Source organism: Equus przewalskii, chromosome 19 (assembly GCF_037783145.1).
Source record: "Equus przewalskii isolate Varuska chromosome 19, EquPr2, whole genome shotgun sequence".
Taxonomy (NCBI): domain Eukaryota; kingdom Metazoa; phylum Chordata; class Mammalia; order Perissodactyla; family Equidae; genus Equus; species Equus przewalskii.
Genome location: NC_091849.1, coordinates 45,142,524 through 45,161,685, shown reverse-complemented (window position 1 = coordinate 45,161,685; position 19,162 = coordinate 45,142,524). Strand labels below are relative to the sequence as shown.

Below are 19,162 nucleotides of genomic sequence, written 5' to 3'. Positions count from 1 at the left end.
AAAAGTGAATTATTTGTTCTAAAATGCACACCTTTAAATTTTCTCTTTTATGCAATTAAAATATTTTAATTGGGCAGCTCAGGATTCTACTAGACCCTGGAAATAGAAATTAGAATGGAACAAGACAGAAATAGTCTCTGACCTTATGGTGCTTCCAGGATATTTGTTACTCAGTGAATGAAAGATACCTTTAAAGATAATAATGGAAGGCAGATAAGTATAATGGTTAGTGGCATAGGCTCTGGAGAAAGACTGCCGCTTATCAACTCCGTGCCTTTGTTCAGATTAGTTACTTACCCTCTCTGAGCCTTAGTCTCCTTATCTGTAAAGTGGGAGCAATAATATTTACCTTAAAAGTCTGTTAATAAAGTAAAAAATATGATGAATGTCTTTGGAATAATGCCTGACATAAAATAAATGCTGATAAGGTGATATAGCTTATTATTAATAAATTAGAATCACTAATTAGAATAAATAAGAACAAACAGAAAAACAATAAAAGGAGAAAAAGGTTTAGCTCAGTTCTCTCCTTCGAGCTCCTTTTGGGGCACAAAGGAAATCATTCTTCCCATGCTAATTGAAACTGTTTGAAAGCAGTTACATCACATCTGGGCCTTCCCTCTCTCTGACGAAATAATTCAGATGTCCCTTTTCACGTGTAGGGCCATGCCATCTTTCTGAACCACCAGCATCTTCTTTGAATGCACATTTTGAGGAATAGGGCAAAACCTATAGCTGCTCAAGCATCGGTTGGGAAGCTTGTTTAAAACCCACATTCCTGGACAGCAACTCCAGGAATCTGTGTTTGTGACAGCAAACCAAGGGATTCCTGTGCACAGACCAACTGTGGACACAGTTTGAGAAACTCTGCTCTCGAGAGCGAGCCTTCAGAACCTGTGCCTATAAAGTAAAGGCAGATGCCGTGGGCTGGACATACGTCCAGGCTTTGTATCAGCCAGCATGCACCTCTTAAAATATCAAACTAATTCCCTGCTACTGTTCCTAACCAGCTGCTGCCTGGGTGCTCTCCCTCTCCCCTCTTAGTCCCTCCCACTCCAAGCCCCAGCTGTCCGACCCTCCCCCAGGAACCTCCCAACCAATGAGCAACTGAAGAGCCCAGCACTGCATGGGCCTGTGCTAGAGGGATGCGGCCGAAGTCTGCTCTAGACTTGGACTGATGGATGAATAGTTTTAACATTGCCCTTGAAGATGACTGATTACAGGGAAAAGATGACAGCTCTGTTTCTGGATGGAAAAGACACATACGCACACACACACACATACACCACACGGCATGTATACACACTCCTGGACCCACACACCCCCCTGAGGCAGCTACAGCATGTTAAGCACTTTCCTAAGTGTCCTTCAGTGTAATTAATACCCAACTTCTTTACCGATGGAGAGATAGAACAGGATGACAAAGGCTGCCAGCCTCCTGGTCATGAGGAATGGACTTCTCTGGCCTATTATTTCATAAGAAGCTACAGCCTTTTGGCAGTAAAAGTAATTCTCCAAGGCTCCATTGGAACCAAGAGACTCTCTGTTAAAATACATCTCTGTAGAGAGAGCAAGCCCCCTTAGTTCTTTACTTTATAACATGTTCACTGGGTGCCTGAGGGTGCCTGCTATTTGTTTTTGTAGTTGTCTGGCCTGGAGTAGTCATCCTCTCTCTGTTCATCTGTTTACATCCTCCTTGACAAGGTCCTTTTAACAATTAAGAGTGGACATCTCATAAAAGTTCCATGTTCTGGTATGGCAGTTCTTTGCTTAAAGAGATTAAAAGCATTTTTAATACTTTACTGTTCCCTTTTTAAAAAATTATTTTCAGAGGATGGTACGTAAGGGATTCTGTGCTCTTAAAAGCTCCCTTGAAGGGCATTAGTTCTGACTTCTCCAATTCAGAATGATTAATCGTCTCACCTGTACTGCCAAGTCCTGGTTATTACAGCACTGCCCAGAGCTCATCTGGCCAAGCGTTTTATCTTCCCTGGAATTGTCCTTGATCTTTCAAAGCTGTGGGGGGGGTAAAGAACATTTCACCGGGACACCTAAAGCCTGCGTTCTGCTTCTAGTTTTACCGCTAACCAGCTAGGTGACCTTGACCAAGACTCTTACCCCCTCTCTGCCAGAATTTCATCATTAATGAGGAGGATGGTAACAACCACTAATAGCTACTGAGTTCTTATTATGGGCCAGGCACTATTCTCATCTCTTTACATGAACTGTTTCATTAAGCAAGCCTTTTTCGAGCAGGTATTATTGATCAGATGCATTTTATACACACTTTAGTGAATTCTCACAACAACTCTATGAAGGAGCTATTCTCTCATTATGCAGAAAAAGACGCTGAGAGTTACAAAGGCCAAGTTCCTTGAGCAAGGCTATCCTACAGTAAATGGCAGAGCAAAGAATTGAACCCAATACAGTGTTGTAACCAAGCCAATGTTTGTCACCACATATATCCTATACTGCCCCTGATCCACTTGGTCTTAGAGGACAAGTAGAATTTAGTCCAGGGGAGATGGGTGTGAATAATAGTTTGATCAAAGGCCTGGAGGCAGGAAGGTCTAGAGCAGTGGTTCTCAACAGGGCACAATTCCCCCTCCCCAGGAGACATTCAACAATGTCTGAGATATTTTTTATTGTCACGATTGGGGTTGTTACTTGCATTTAGTGGATAGAAGCCAGAGCTGGCACAGGACATTGCATGGGACAGCCCCACACAACAAAGAATTATGTGGCTGCCAATGTCCATAGTGCTGAGGTTGAGAAACTTGTTGCTCTAGAGCAAGACTATCCTACTTGTGTATCTTCAAAGGAGACAGGTAGACTCTGTCTTGGTGTTGCCTGGTTGCTAAAGAACCCACATATGTCCATTAGGTAGTGTAGAATTCAAACCACCAGGAGGTAGGGTACAGTGAGAATCAACGGGTCTCCATGCCAGCAAGCAAGACTTCAGCTTTTATTAATCAAGTTTAATTGCAAGATGGGTTGAATAGAAAGATCTTCCATCTATGCGAGTTCTCACATTTGCCAAGAAAACTTAGTACCTATTCAAAGAGAAAACAAACAAATGAATCCCTGGCTGTACATTAGAATAATCTGGAAAGCTTTTTAAAATACCAGTGCTCAGCTCTCAACCCAAGAAATTCTGTTTCACGTGGCCTGGGGTGGCCTAGGTGGTTCCAGTGCACAGCAAGGTTCAGGCACTGACTATATTGTATCCAGGCAGGCGGTGGATGAGTAGAACTTGGATGAAACAGCGCTTGAGGGATGAGTACAGGGGACTCCAGTACAGGAAACTTTAAAATCCTTGCATCAGCCTTCCAGAGATGTATTACCTGAATCTAATCATGAGGAAATGGCAGACAAACTCAAATTAAGGGACATTCTACAAAACATCTGGCTTGTACACTTAAAAAATGTCAGTGTCAAAAACTGAGGAATGTTCCAGACTAAAGGAGACTAAGGAGACATGATAACTGAATTCAAACCTTGATGTGGGACTTTCTCTTTCTATAGAGGACACTAAGGGAACAATTGGTGAAAGCCGAAGGTGGTTTATTGATTATAGTACTATATAGATGTTAATTTCTTGGTTGTGAATAACTGGTTATGTAGGACTTTTAAAGGTAAATCAAATGCTTCAGACGAAAAGCTGTGTGGGCGGGGGGAAAGGATTAAAGGATAAAGAAAATGTGATAAAATATTAACATTTGGGAAATCTGGGTGAAGAGTATATGGGAATTCTTTGTTCTATTCTATTCTCGCAACTTTTCTGTAAATCTTGAAATTATGCCAAAATATAAAGTTAAAATAAAATATTCCAAAAGGTGATGGAAGGATTCCTGTCTCTGGAGTCCTCTGAGACTAAGATACATGTTCACATTTCATGGATGGCCTAGGTGACATCTTTTATGCAAAGAAGAAGGAATGGATGGAAATGGACAAGAGGTGGGGTCTGAAGGTTGCAAGGTAATTTTTTTTATAATCAGGGAAATTTCCACTGTGACTTCAAAGCTAGGAGCTCTCCCTAAGTGGGCCTCCTGATGGAGCTAAGCCATGTCTTCAGAGAGCCACTTTCTTTGAACATCTAATGTTGAGTGAAGTTCATCTACGTCAGCACAGTGGTGACCTCATCGCTTAAGTGCTGCAGCTACTTTTAGGACTTTGTCTTAGAGAATTCAGTCCTCCTCTTTTTAAATTCCTTATTTTTAAGATGGGATGTGTGGATGGGAGGAGTGGCTACTCAAGAAGAGAGAAATAGATTAAACAGTCAATTAAGTAGAACCCTTCCAAAACACTTCCCTCTCCTGTACCGTCACACCCTCCATGTCTCTTAGTCCATTTGGGCTGCTGTAAGAAAAATACCACAGACTGAGTGGCTTAAACAACAAACACTTATTTCTTGCATTTCTGGAGGTCAGTAAGTCCAAGATCAAGGCACCAGCAGATTCGGTGTCTGGTGAGAACTTCCAGGTTCCTAGATGCCCGTCTTCTCGCTGTGTACTCACATGGAAGAAGGGGTGAGAGAGCAAGCTGGGGTCTCTCTTATCAGGGCACTAATCCCATTCATGACAGCTCCACCCTCATGACCTAATCACCTCCCAACGGCCCACCTCCTAATACCATCACATGGGGCGTTAGGATTTCAACCTGTGAATTTTAGGGGGACACAAACATTTAGTCCCTAACACGGCCTCACCCATGCCTCCATCTGGTATAAATAAAAAAGAGTTATGTGAAGAAAAAGGGTACAGGGACCGTTTCTTCTTTATAGACAATAAAATATGAAGTAAAATTAAAAGCTACTTTCTAGAAAGTAAAAAAAAAAAAGAGAAGTAAATGAGCATTTCTGGCCACAAGATCATCGTCCATTCTGGAGAAGGTGATTGTTTTAAACCGTTATTTGTGATCCATAGGTAGGGTGACCACACACCTCAGTTTGCCCAGTACTGTCCCAGCAGCATAATTATCAGCACCAACTTTTGTACTCAGAAACGTCCCAGTTTGGATGTTAAATTCTATACTCATCTACCTGTAAAAAAAAAAAAAAAGCCATTTCCCCTCCTTTGGGAGAATAATTTATACCAAGAGTGATATTTTACTCAGATCATTGGGCTTTATAATAGAAAAATTAACCAGATCTGGGTAAATAATCCTGTGGAAATCTGAGCAGTGATGGATATACAAATAGAAAGTAAACATGTTCTACAAATGAAACAGTACGAGGCTTGAGAATGGAAAGTTAACTGAACAGGACAGTTGCTGATCCTTCTGTTTTCCTCAACCGCCATTCTAAATTTTTTTTTTTGAGGAAGATTAGCCCTGAGCTAACATCTGCTGCCAATCCTCCTCTTTCTGCTGAGGAAGACTAGCCCTGAGCTAACATCGGTGCCCATCTTCCTCTACTTTATATGTGGGACGCCTACCACAGAATAGCTTGCCAAGTGGTGCCACGTCCACACCCGGGATCTGGACCGGCGAACCCCGGGCCGCTGCAGTGGAATGTGCAAACTTAACTGCTGGGCCACCAGGCAGGCCCCTCTAAATTATTTTTTGATAGAACAAAGCTGTGTTTCCTCCTTCCCCCGCCAGGCAGAGGCTTGCTTTCTCAGCCCCCATTTGTGTTCTCCATTTCCACAAAAGGGCCTCATCGTACTGATGGTATCTGCTCAAGAACTTAATGAAACTCACACCTAGTTGCAGGAGAGGTCAACCCAGGCGTCTGTTGGAGCCTGCCACTCACCACCTCTTTAGCTTTCAACCAACTTCTGTCCCTGTCTAGCTAACAAGATGACACTCACACTCGCGGCTCTGTTCAACTCATCTGGGAAGCAAAGGCTTCATCAAGATGAAATAAATTGTAGCTGATGCCCAGCCAAAGGGATGATTTAATACAGACCAGAGAGTTTTCAATGCAATTTCAACTCCCATGCTTGAGCTTTGAAAAAGTGTGACTGCGGTTTAAATTATGTATGAGGGTGTGAGATGGCTTCTTTCAAACACGAATAAGCCTTACTATTTAAAGTGTTCCCCTGAAAGCTATATATTGTTATAACCCAATAATACTGCAATTAAAAAAAAAAGATTTCCAAAATTAAAAATAAATAAATAAATAAAGTGTTCCCCAAAGCAGCATTTTGTGGGAAAGACCGTGTGTGGCTCATAAGATCTGAGAGAGGGACCGTTTGATTGTGACTAGGCTGGAGTTTAAACACGTTCTTCCTGTTTTAGTTGAGGTGGATTGACGGGTCTCATGGATGCCTCTTTTGCTGGAGGAACATTTAGATCCTGGGGCCACAGAGCCCCAGCTATGGCCACACCTCATATGCTCCTGGATACAGTTGCTGTTCCAGTTGTCTCTCCTCAAAGATTGTATTATGACAAAATCTGCCCCATGATGGGCACTGCTGACGTCAATAACTGAAGGCAGGTGTTACAGGCGCTGGGCTGACCTTTTAGGAAATCTTTCATGGTATATTAAGATATCCAGTAGAATTCTACACATCAAACCTTCACCCCATACTTTTTTCTCTGGAACACTTTTCATTTGGGAAAAGAAAACAGCTCCCTGAAATGGTAATGAGCCCATAGTGGAAGTTCTTCTGCCGTTGTTAGATTTGTGGGACATCTTCCATAGTTTAGGAAACTTTCTAATCTGATTTGACTATTTTATATGTGTCATTTGCATGGATAGAGCATGAGAAACTAACCAGGCTCTCAGAGTGAATGGTGGGGAAGCTCCTATGTCTCAGTGGCCATGCAGCCAAGTGAGGGTCGTAGATCTGTGGTCATTCCATAGGCGCTTTGTCATTACTTGTCTCTGACAATCAAATAGCTTTTCTTTCTCAAGAATTGCAGAGTATGTGATGCTTATACCAAGCTAACAAAAAAGTATTCATGACTTTTAGTCACAAGTTGTTAAAAGAACAACAGTGACTGCGTGTGCCATCTGAGGGCTTGGATGAGGTCTGTGTTTGGGAGAAGATGGTGGAGCCAAGTCCAGTCTTGGCAAACTCACTAATGTTTTTGCACAGTGATTGCATTCTCATTATGAGCTCTAGAAGGGTGTGGAAGGTAGAGGCTTCATGGGCCATAGACTCAGGGATACAAAAGCCATAACATCCCTTATTTTTGGTAGCCAAAATAATATCTACTTTAAAACTCTAGTCTGATTTTTACAATGTAATCTTAGCCACATCTGGGTTTTCTCATAGTTGCTACAGGGTTTTCTCAGTCAATCCCAACCATCTCCAAAGCGATGTTGAATTTAAAACCCTTACACATGGTCAGAGTGTTGAGATATGGTTGTTGGGAGTGAGAGTGGCTTTGTTTAAATTTAGCCAATCAAACATCCACTACTGTATGCTCAGGCTGCTGGTCCTCAGTCATGTGCATCCATCTGTCCTGGCATGAAGTGCCCATGTTTTCACCTGCTCACCTGTTAAAAGTCTGTGGGGTTACTCTCTTTTCTTCTTGTCTTGATCACAAAGTGCATCCTTGGGTCTCCTGGCCTCCCTGCCTACATCTGCTTTCCTCTTGGAAGAACCCAAAAAGTGTTTGAAGCTCCTTTGTGACTCTGGAGCTATGGGAAGTCCACTGGGTCTGTCTTGGGCCCTCTCTGCCTGGACAGGCCATACAACCATGTCCACTCTATTGTTCTTGTACGAACTAGGGTTTGGGGGCAGAGGGGCTCAGAACTTACTACTTTCCTAGACACCCTTCCCCCACCCAGGAAGTGAGGTCCAGAAGATATCTATTCTCACATCTCCAAGCTTCCTTGGAGATCCCAGAATTTAACCCAACTCTTGGAGGTTTTGACCAGGATTGGGGGGACGTAGGGTCCCTACTCAGACACATACCGACATATAACTGTATTGCTTTTGTCTCCAACTCTCTCTCTCTAGTCTAGAGAATTTTTGTCTTGTTTGATAGGAACAACTGACTGCAAATATTCTTCTAAATATTTTTTATGAGCCGTTGGACCTCAGCTTTTGAATGCAAAAGCTGAGAATGTGATCCCTTTGTTTTCAGCTTCCACAGTTGAGGGAGTAGATGACCCACCTTTAGCTACCTAAACAGTGTAATGGGATTCAAAGAAAGAAACCATCGATTAATACATCCTTCAACAAATACAACCAACATTCCAAAAACAGAAGGTCAGCAAACGCTTTGTGTTTTCAAATGGTTGCAGATTCAACACCTTCTCTGAACTAAGCTCTGTGTTAATCTTTGAATCACAAACAGGAAGGCAACTAAAATGCTGCTGAAAAGTAGATGATAAAATAATCACGCTTCAGATCTTGCTTGCTGCGTGATCCACAGGAAACCTCCATGCTGGGTCCCATTCAGCCAAAACTCTCATCATCATCTTTATCAGCAGTTTATGCATCCAGCCATTCACAGAGCTGACTACAAACCAGCTTTGCCCTAAGAACCAAATGCAGTGACTAATCTTGTTCACAAAAGAAACACACAAATCATTTTTTTTAATCTTTTGCCATATTTTTTTCAGCTCTTTAAAGAGGCGATGATCATGATTAGCACACAGCCACAATTCTACTTAGAGAAAATGCCATGCCATAGACGGACACAGCCATTCAGCTAAGTCCATGTTGATTAATATCTTTTCTGCCTCATAGATGGAGTGCAGAATGTTTACGAGATACTTATGATCCCGTTTACATCTGCTTGTGTATAAAATCCATGCTTTTATAAAATCCTGCACAAATAGAGTTTTTATGTAATCAAAGAAATATAATAATAACTTTTAGTTATTCTAACTAGAATGAAGAGATTAACTTCAGTAAAGGAAAATCACTTAAGCCCCTAAGACTTACTTTTTTTATCTGAAAAATGGTCATAGTAATAATGCTTCCCCTGCATACCTCAGAGGGTATGATAAATCAAATTAATGATATGATTTATATAAAAGATACAGAGTGTGTGTAAAAGCAGTGTGTAAACCCTGAAGTGTAATACAAACACCTGCTGTTGGGTTATCATCATCATCAGTAGTAGTACATGAGACGTGTTCTCATGGATGAAAGAGAGCAGAGAAATTCTGAATTCCACCCCCTCTATTGGTCCAACTGCTTCGGTAGCCAAAAAGATAACATAACATTGGTGCCATCAGGAAGGGCACTGACAAGACAGAGTCAGCATGAACTGCCCACATCCAACATTTTGGAACATCAGCTCCTGAAATAAATGATAACCAGCTCCGGTTGCCATTCCATGAGAGAAGCACAGCCAAGGCCTACAGGGCCCTGAGGCAGGACATAAAATATTTTAGAACATTTGAAAACATTAGGCACCCTTAAACTCAAATAAAAAAATGCTACCACGGAAGATGCTCACCTAGGAGGGCCTGCATAGGGTGAATGTAGCCCTTATTCATAACATCTTAGTGTAGCCACACCAGGGGACCTCCATTTGAAACTTAGAAAAGCTGAACTCAGGACCAAAACAAAAAAGAAAGACTCTATACTTTTAGAGGAGCATCTACTGATCTGGAATAAACTTATGGAAGTCATTCTTTCTGGAATGATACAGGATGAAAATATTATTTTAATTCAAAAAGTCTTGTTTTACTCAACAACATTTATGTTTTTTTCTAATAACAGAAACCTTATATACTTAGAGAGAAATTGAAAAAATATACCAAAAAAGATAGAGAACATTAACACAGTTTCATAACAGAAAAGCATTTTAACATTTCGATATATCTTCTTTGAATTGTTTCCTTCTTTGTATAATCTATTAGTGATATTTAATATACATAAAAATATTTACGTCACATATATGCAAGTTGTGAAGCACAGTAAAATAAACTTTTATAAACATACCGCCTGACCTAGGAGTAAGTCATTGTTCCTTATTTCAAGGGGCTAATACTGTAGTTTCATAAGAGGGTAAGATGGAAACTGGTGCAGCCACTATGAAAAGCTGTGTGGAGGTTCCTCCCAAAATTAAAAATAGAAATACCATATGATTCAGCAATTCCACTTCTGAGTATTTATCCGAAGGAAACAAAATCAGTATCTCAAAGAGCTATCTGCATTCCCATGTTCATGCCAGCATTATTCACAATAGCCAAGGCATGGAAACAACCTAAGTGTCCATAAATGGATGAACGGATAAAGAAGATATGGTCTGTGTACTCAATGGAATATTATTCAGCCATTAAAAAGAAGGGAATCCTGCCATATGACAGAACATGGATGAACCTTCAGGGCATTAAGCTAAGTGAAATAAGTCAGATAGAGAAAAACAAACACTGTATGATCTCACTTTATGTGGAATCTAAAAAAAAACATAAAAACAAAGAACAGATTGGTGATTGCCAAGACAAAGACAGAGCGTGAAATGGAGAGATACTGGTCAAAGGGTACAAACTTCCAGTTATAAGATGAATAAGTTCTGGGGAGGTAATGTGCAGCGTGGTAACTATAGTTGATATTATGTCGTGTATTTGAAAGTTGCTAAGAGAGTAGATCTTAAAAGTTCTCACCACCAAAATAAAATGGTAACTGTATGAGGTGATGACTCTGTTAACTAACCTTATGGTAGTTAGTTGATGGTTGGATTATATATGGTAATCATTTTGCAGTATATACATATATCAAATCATTTTGCTGTACGCCTTAAACTTACACAATGGTATATGTCAATAATATTTTAGTAAAGCTGGAGAAAAGAAAAAAGAACCTCAATAAAAAAAATCAAAGGAGGGTGTGAAAGTTTCACCAGGCTGGAAGTTGAGAGAGACTTTGTTAAGGGTATAACCTGCATTAATTTCTTTTTGAAGCTTTAGATGATCATTAGGATGTCAACATTTTGCTACATCCATCTTTTTAGCAGTATCAGCTATTTTGGATAACAATGGACAGCACTTTGTAAACGCTTGAAAAAGTCATGCTATGTTGGGAAGGGCACAGGCCTTAGAGACAGCCATTGGTGTTAAAACCCCAGCTGCACTGTCGCCAGCTAAGAGGCTTTTGGCAAGATCCTTAACTTCTCTAAAATTGTTTTCACCTGTAAAAAGGGATCTCCATGACAGTTTCAATGATATGAAGCCTATGCCTGAAAGGTGTTAAGGGCTGGTGTTACCTTGGCTCGGTCACCACAGGGTAGAGCTGGGTCCCCTACGTTGTTGTTCATTAAAGTGGGATACATGACCTTGACCAGTTTTTCAGAGATAAGGAAACAATAATCAAACCTTAAAAGAGGCTAGGGTACAAATCAGAGCGCCAATGAGCTAATTCACCATGAAGTGGATTTCTTTCCCCTTCCCAGAATCATCACGAATATTATCCAGGTTATCCCCGCCACCAGTACATGGGTGAAAGTGAGCAGGACCAAGAGGAAGAAACCAACGTTTACCGACCATGTGCCAGGCGCTTTGCAAGTGTCTTATCAACTAGTTTTTGCAATAACCTTCATGCTTGTTGTGATAGAGATGCAGGAATGGAAGCTTAGTCGGATTAAGTACTGGCCCTAGTCCACAAAGTATATTTGTTATCAAAGGCTACGTAGCTGTGATGGCTAATTTTGTAGGTCAGCTAGACTGGGCCATGGTGCCCAAATATTTAGTCAAACATTACTCTGGATATTTCTGTGAAGATGTATTTTGGATGAGATTAACATTTAGACTGGTGGACTTTGAGTAAAGTGGATTGCCTTTATCATGTGGGTAGGTCTCATTCAATCAATTGAAGGTCTTAATAGAACAAAAACTGACTGCCTCTGACAAAGAAGGAATTCTGCCAGCAGACTGCCTTTGCTCTCAAACTACAACTCTTGTCTGAGCTTCCAGCCTGCTGGCCTGCCCTTCAGATTTCAGATTCACAAAGCCTTCATAATCACATGGGCCAATTCCTTAAAATAAATTTCTTTCTCTCTCTCCATATGCATACATATATGCATATACTTCTGTATCTGTAAACACACACACACACACACACACACACATGCACACACACATACATCCTGTTGGTTCTGTTTCTCTGGAGAATCTTGGCAGATACAGTAGCAAATTACCTAAAAACTTAGGCATAGTGTGTAGGAGTCAGCAATCCAAGCAGGACTTAACAGGGTCCTCTGGCTCAGAGACTCTCACCAGGCTGCATTCACAATGTTGGCCCTCCATTCTCATCTGAAGGTTTGACTAGGGAAGGAAACACTTCTAAGCTCACTTAGTAGTTGTTGCCAGGATTCAGTTCCTCGTGGGCTGTTGGACTGAGGACCTCAGTTAGTCTCTGGTTGTTGGCTGGAGGTCACCCTCAGTTCCCTGCCATGTAGGGCTCTCCAGAGAGTGGCTCACAACATGGCAGCTTGCTTCATCAGGGCAAGGCAGTGAGAAGAGCTAGAGAGAGAGAATAAGATGAAAGTCACAGTTTTTTGTAAATTAATCTCAGAAGTGACATCCCATCACCTTTGCCATATTCTGGTCCTTAAAGCAACCCCTACCTCCAGCCCACCCTCAAAAATGCCAGGATGTGAGGATCACTGGGAGCTGCCTGAGAAGGCAGCCCACCACACACAGCTAGTCAGTTCACATCACTGGTGAGATGAAGCTCAGAGTGATTCCAGAGCCCACCTACGATGCCCTCTGCAACCTCAGAGAGCCCGGGGGAATTCCTCAGCAGGAATCAGCCATCAGAGGATCACTTGGTGAGCATGGTACAAAGCAGAGGAAACTGAATGGCTTTTAATAGTGCCCCAGATCACAGTGAGGCACATTGACCCTCAGGAAAGTCCCAGCATCCTTATGGCCCTCAGAGCTAGTGCCTCTCTCCTCCAGAGCATCCTGATAAACACTACCAACACTTGCCTTATCCACTTTGACTCCACTTTGTATTCTCTGGGAACAGGTTCCTTCTTTATATATAGTGATGTGGCCATCGTATTTGGATTCATCTGCTTGACACAAAATGGGGCCATATTCCTTCAAATTCAAGACTCTGCACCTTTGTGCTGCCTCTTGTGAGAACGCTTTTCTTTCTTCTTGGAGTCCTCCTCCTCTGATGCGTCCAAAACTCACTTGTCCAGAGGATCACTTCCGGTGACTCTCACCTCAAGTGATGGATGGAAAAGTCAGCTCAGGCTGCTGAGGAATCCTCTTCTTAGCAGCACATCGTTGAAAGCAAGGGGGCTTTTTTCATGGACAGGGTGCACACTGCCCTCGCCGGTGGGGAGTAGCTTTTCAGGGGGCAGGAGGGAACCAGACAGGTTTGTTCACTGTCATCCTGTGCCACTATAGGCCTGGGCACCCAAGGAGACAGCTGTTTTCATGGCTCCACTAGTTCCCACACTCATGCACAGCCATTTCCCCCAACATGTGCCCATAGCACCTGTGCATCTGAGTCAGTCCATTCCTGGTTTGACTTAAGATCTCCTCCACAGACACTGATGTTGTCACCGTAAACCAGTTAGAATGCCTACATGACATCAACGTCATAGAATTAAACGAAATATCAGGGAAGAAAATGCCCAGCACGGTGTTTGACATTGCATTGGAACTAAATTATAAGTTCCCTTCTTTGGAATTGAAGAATGCATGAATTTTGAAAAGGATACCATTTTTATTTTTTTTAATTTTAATTTTGAAAAATTTTCCAAATTTCCAATCAAGGATACTCTATCCCTCATAGTAGAATAAAGAAGGGTAAAGAGGGGCTGGCCTGCTGGTGTAGTGGTTAAGCTCATGTGCTCCGCTTCAGTGACCTAGGGTTCACAGGTTTGGATCCTGGGCATGGACCTACACACCACTCATCGAGCCATGCTGTGGCAGTATCCCATACACAAAGGAGAGGAAGATTGGCACAGATGTTAGCTCAGGGGCCATCTTCCTCAAGCAAAAAGAGGAAGACTGACAACAAATGTTAGCTCAGGGCCAAACTTCCTCACCAAAAAAATCGAAAAAAAGAATGGTAAAGAACTGTGGTGTGTATATATATATATATATATATATATAAGTATATACAATGGAATATTCCTCAGCCATAGAAAAGAATGAAATCTTGCCATTTGCGACAACATGGATGGATCTCAAGGACATTATGCTAAGTGAAATAAGCAGACAGAGAAAGACAAATACCGTATGATCTATCTTATGTGGAGAATCTAAAAAAAGAAAAGAAAAACTAAGCTCATAGATACAGAGAACAGATTATTGGTTGCAAGAGGCAAGGGTTAGGGATGGGAGAAGTGGGTGAACTGTTTTGGTTTTTTTTAGTTTAAATAAATTGAATAAAAAATTTTAAGACATACTTTTTTAAAAAGTTGATTAAGGGGCCGGCCCAGTGGCGCAGCAGTTAAGTTCACACGTTCCACTTCAGCAGCCCAGGGTACACCAGTTTGGATCCTGGGTGCAGACCTACGCACTACTTGTCAAGCCATGCTGTGGCAGGCGTCCCACATATAAGGTAGAGGAAGATGGGCACAGATGTTAGCTCAGGGCCAGTCTTCCTCAGCAAAAAGAGGAGGATTGGCAGCAGTTAGCTCAGGGCTAATCTTCCTCAAAAGAAAAGAAAAGAAAAGTTGATAAATGTTATTTCTCTAAAGGGAATTATGGAAGGCATGTTTTGGTTTATCTGGTTTATTCACTGCGCTGTGGACTTACTGTTAGATTGAACCACATGAAATTGCCAATATTCGAAGATTTTTAACCTCCATTAAATGCAGTTTCATGAGGTTCAATCTAATATAATCTTGACAAGAAGTCCCTGGTGCACTTCTGGCTCAACGTAGCAGGCCTAGAAAGTGTTTAAGGCTTGTCTTTACCGAAATCTCTTGGAAACAGCAGGAACAAAATATAATAAGCAGCAGCAATCGGTGGCGTTGGAACCAGGGGAAAGTGCCGTAAGCGGATCAGAAAGCTTTCTGGAAGATAGCAGGCAGACAGGATCCTGGGGCAGGACCAGGCTGCTGCATGGACGCCTGCTGCTGTCTCAGACCCCCAGGGAGTGCCCGGCTCACTGAGGATCACACTGACTCACGGGGGGAAACAGCACGGGTTCCACAGGGCAGCCACCTCGGGGCCCCTGGACAGTCACACTCTCAGCCTCAGCATTTGCCTCCAGGCTGAACCTGTGAGTAGGCAATGATTAAAGAAAGTGCAGAATCAGCCGTCTGTGGCTCCCCGAGGGTTGTGGGGCTGCAGGGAAGAGCGGAGCTGAGCCGGACAGAACTTGAGGCCAAACAGCTTTCCAAATGACTCCAGGCGGCTCTGCCCACAGCGGGCTCTGCACCGCCCCAGAGGACAGGCACCCTAGCCCTGGGCTCCTACATTCACTTGACTCCTCGCAGCTTCTGTGTCCGAGAAAGACGGCCCTCAGCCAAGGAGAGGGGGGAGTCACGCCGCCAAGGCCACGCCCCTTCGCTAGGAAGAGCTCTCATCCAAGGACTGTTCCGAGGGATGCAAGGCCCTGAATTGGGGAAGCCTCTGAGGGGCCTCTCCTTCCCCAATTGCTGCCCCTGGATCTGCTGAGGCCTTTGTTGGGGCTATCAGTCTAATGTGATGGCCCAATCTATACAGATTTCACCATGCAATGACTCAGAATGCTCACCACCTGTCACCTTTGGGGAAGAGGGGGGAGTCCTCAGATGTTTCCCCACATGACAGAAAATAGCACTCCAAGAAAGAGGAACACACATAAAACAGTCGAAACAGCCCAAGACTGAGATGAAAAGAAATCTGGTTTTGACCATTGTCCGACAGGCCTAAAACTTAATCAGCTGAAAGTGGGCCAGCAATTCAGAGGATTCGATGATAAAATGACTTAAAGACGACATTTGATATAGTGCAAATTATATAATTAGAAACCTGGAAGTACAATTTTGTGGCATTACTAATGAAATAAAGGCTTATGTCTCTTCTCTTCAATAAAAATAGAAAGGAAGTTCTAGGAAGAAAAAATGAGACAGACATGATTCTATAATGAAACAAGTGAAAATCTGTGCCATTGATAAAGTGAAAGAAATAGTGTTCTTTGAAATGACAAATCCAAACCCCCGCAGGTCAAGAAATTTAAGAATCAGGAGAACAAGGAGTGTCATGAGTAGTTCCATTCAATTTATTTTACGCTTATTGTACATACCCGCTCCTGCAGTTATTTCCCTGTGCTGCTATTTTTTTGTCCAACCAGTACTTTTATTATTTTTATATGATATTTTATAAATTTGCCCTTTTCTGTGATTTTTTCTTAGGGAGGCTTAGGTTCTTTTTTAAGTTCGATAATAAAAGTTTAAAATTTTTCTTAGATATCAGCATTATCTTCTGATATTCATGAGACAGGTGACTTCAATTTTATATTCAGAAACATAAACCCATTTTTCTTAAGACTTTTTATCAAAACTTTAGAAGACTCCTTTAGGAGAATAATATTTCTTGTTTTGAAGAAATCTTTTTCTGAAAGGCAACAATTTGCTATTTTTCTTTAAATCTTTATTTCAAAGTTGGTAAATGTAATGCTCTTATTGAATAAGAATGTTAATAGTGATTATCTTTATTGGATGGGGTCGTTGTATCCTTTGTATTTGTGCATATTTCTCCAAGTGTCCTACCATGACCATGTTATTCTCTAAAGAAAACAACAAGAATTCTTTCAAGTTACAACAAAGTTCTTAGCTAGAACCTGGCAGCTGGATGTGGAGAGGCCTGGTATGACCATCACTTGTCGATAACCTTGAATGAATCACTTAGCCTCTTTTGGCCCCGATTTTGTAAAATGTAAAATTGGAATGAAACTTACATTTGAGGCTTTCAAAATGCTTATCATTGCAGACCTGTTTTTTTCAGGGAATATATGATTTCCAGTACTACATCTCTGAATGGCTTTGGATTATTCAAAACCTTGCATCATTCACAAGGTCAAAAATATATTAGAGGAGATCCTTGATTTTACATGTTGCTATAGTGTCTTTAGGTCTTGTCGTGTCTGTACATTCAAGTCCTAAGTTCTGGTGCATTTTTGCCTCTAACGATGAGGCCTTGCGCATGTCGCCTCACTGCTCTGTATCTTTCCACTTTCAAGTAAAGAGGTTGGAATAAGTTACCTTTACTGTCCCTTCTGAAAACAGAGGTTAAAGTGATGTTGGAGAGAAAACTTGATCACTGAGAACCTTTGGGACAAGTCATTAAAACAGAGTAAGATAAGGAGGTCTGATGCTCACATTCATGTTGCGAAGCTGAGAATGGTTTCATTTATATGGATGTGCGCTTGGTCCCAAAGGTACTGAGTAAGCAACACACAACAGAAATAAATTCTCCACAGGCAGACTGGGGTTCACACTGTTGATCGCCTGAGGCCAGAGCTTGTAGCATTTGAAAATCTCTTTAGGTTCTCTTCTTCACTTGTTCGTGGCAACCTCTGACACGGTGCCCCACCTACCGGATGGGTTCTCTCTTTCTAGTGGGAAAAGAACCCAGTGAAAACAAAGAACTTGCAAAGAACAAGATAGTAATCAAAGTAAAAAACATTGTAGTGATTGTAAGAACAAAGCAATCAACAGGAGTAATTGCTAACCATAACTCTACAAATGTATTAATTAATGCAAAGAATTGAAAACCACTACCACCCGGGGACAGCACTGGTAATTCCCAAAAGCATAATTACGTACATCAGTTTAGTCACTAAGTCGGGAAGCCCTTAAGTCTCAAATGGTCCAACTTATGTCTTCTCATCTGGTCCTTCTCAAACTTAAATGAGATACTGATCGTCTGGGGCTCTTGTTGACATGCAGATTGTGAATCGGTAGGTCTAAGGGCTTAGGGCCGGAGAGAATGCTTACTTGACAACCCCCAGGGGCTGCTGCTGGTCTGTGGTCCATAGATTGGACTGTGAGGATGACGTACAGCACTTGCAACAGTGTCTGCACGTGGGAAGGTCTGGTAAGTGCTAGTGATTATTATTATTGCTGAGAGGTGCAGGAATTCCAACTCTGCATTTGCTCATGGGCGATAGTACCAAGAGCTGTGCAGCAGCCGGATTTTTTAGTTAAATACCTAACTAGAATCCTTTTATAAACTCATTTATGGATTTTAGTAACTCAAAAATTTGTTCTGTAACTCTCTCAAATAAGTAGCCCTTAGTAGAAAGAAAGTCTACGGAATGTGCGTGATTTGCTGCTAAGAACTGCCGAGAAGGCTTGCATGTTCGAACAGGATCCGCCCATCAGGAGGATTGTCACGTCTGTCTAGAGAGCTAAGGACGATAGTTTTGGAATTACTGATTCTGGGGACCAGCCAATTGGTGACCACATATCCAGTGTGCCCAGGACAGTCCTGAGGTCACAGCATAATCAATAGCGCTCTCCCCTTCAAAGTGTCCTGGCTTTGACAGTACACCATATAGTGATCCTAATTATAGGGGACACTGACAAGTTCCAGCTTTCCTGCTTCTCCTCTAACTTTCTATCACATGGAGAGAAGGGAATTCTCAGTCAAATCATCCTTCTTGGCTGGCAATGGTTTTGCCGTGAAGCAGGCTTATATTCAACCATTCTGAACTTTTGTGCATAACATACACACAGAGGAATGTGTATATTGTGGAAGAAACATAGTTTATGACTGTGATACTATTTGCAGATGCTTCTAGTCTGAACTGCCTGTGGGGAGCTCTCATCATTTTGATAGGAGAAGCTTCTTTTCGGGTTCCAACCATTTCTCCTAGGATTACACCAGAATTCTTCACACTTGCTGCTGGTCTGTGAGATGGGCATGAGCAAAATGGCCTAAAGACAAAAGATGCATCCATCTCATTGGCTGAGACGCAGCAACAGGGATGAAGCCATATCAACCCAGCTTTTCTCTCCGCAGGTGGAGTAGCCCGGAGGTTACCACTGTAACTCCAGGTACTAGACTCTCTGGGATGAGATCTGCATTGCCACTGACTAGTTGGCCACATTAGGCAAATTGTTGTATCTCTTTCAACCCATTTCTTCATCTGCCTCCTAAGCTTATTGTGAGAATGAGACGTGTTGTCTTACGTGAGGAGCTTGGAGAGGGGTTGGCACATTGGGAGCATTCGAACCTTAGCCATTATTAGTCCTACCTGCGCTGCTTACTTGCTGTCTCATAAATGTGCAAGTGAAAATTTAACCACTGTGCCAGACTGCAACCCAAAATTATGCTCAGTGTGAGCGACGGCTG

At 42.0% G+C, this 19,162-nt stretch overlaps 1 protein-coding gene across 4 annotated transcripts in view; it reads left to right on the top strand.

The window, feature by feature from the left end:
• The window catches only part of RCAN2 (regulator of calcineurin 2), a 252,842-nt gene that overhangs the window by 197,888 nt on the left and 35,792 nt on the right, over positions 1-19,162 (top strand). The window lies entirely within an intron of this gene.